The following is a 1,207-nucleotide window of genomic DNA, read 5'->3' on the forward strand; positions in this document are numbered from 1 at the left end:
ACTTGAATTCCCCATTTCAATATATACTGTAAAAGAAATCCATTATTTGATTCTAGAAGTGTAATTCAGTCATGTACATTTCAATTTCATAACAGTGATAATGACAAACACATACAAACTAACTATAATGATTAAATAACACAGTGACAGAAATTACAATAATGATAAAAAATTGCAATAATAATAATAATACACTACAGTACTATGCTAATATGCCATTTCATAAAATTCTGTGCTGATAGCTAAATATATACAGTAATACAACGATGGCAATTTTGGTAACAAACTTGAACTCCATTGTTATTGTAGTTATAGATCTGCAAGACCAAACACGGTTGCAATGCCTTTCTTTGAGATGAATATAAATTCCTACTGAACATTTGGGGGACAAATATCAACACAAAGTATGCTTGACAGAATACAGCAAAATTAATCCAGCATATGGTTAAGGCAGAGTACAGTATTATTATTCAGCCCAACTTGGTGTCGGTCCCAAGCCCGGGTAAATGGGGAGGGTTGGCGGCAGGAAAGGCATCCAGCCATGAAAAATTAGTCAAAACAAATATCGCCAGTGAAAATTGTGAAAATAAAACCAATGCTAGGGCGTTCCCCGTAGGCGACGCGTTGGGACCTCGCCTGATCCCTCCGAGAAATCGGCAAGGGGTACCCAGTCATGGGCGGGCTGGGTTAAAGAGGCAAGCTCAGAGGAAAATATCAGAGAAGATTAGAGTAGCAACTCTGAATGTGGGGACAATGACTGGAAAAGAGATTAACCGGTGATGAAGTGTGGGACAGAGGTAGATGGAGAACGCTGGCCAGAAACATCAATCTCAAATAAAGGTGGGAAAAGATGCAGACAAAGAAGAAGAAAAAGTGTACAGTATTATTATTACTATTACTATACTAGCTAAGCTACAACCCTAGTTGGAAAAGGAGGATGCTATAAGCCTAAGGGCTCCAATGGGGATATAGTCTAGTGAGGAAAGGAAATACGGAAATAGATAGAATAGTGTGCCTGAGTGTACCCTCAAGCAAAAGACCTCTAACTCAAGACAGTGCAAGACCATGCTACAGAGGCTATGGCATTACCAAAGGTTTTGGAGTGCCCTTCATCTAGATGAGCTGCTTACCATAGCTAGAGTTTCTTCTACCCTTACCAAGTGAAAGTAGCTACTGAACAATTATAGTGGAGTAAACCCCTTGGGTA

Source organism: Palaemon carinicauda, chromosome 17 (genome assembly GCF_036898095.1).
Source record: "Palaemon carinicauda isolate YSFRI2023 chromosome 17, ASM3689809v2, whole genome shotgun sequence".
Lineage (NCBI taxonomy): Eukaryota > Metazoa > Arthropoda > Malacostraca > Decapoda > Palaemonidae > Palaemon > Palaemon carinicauda.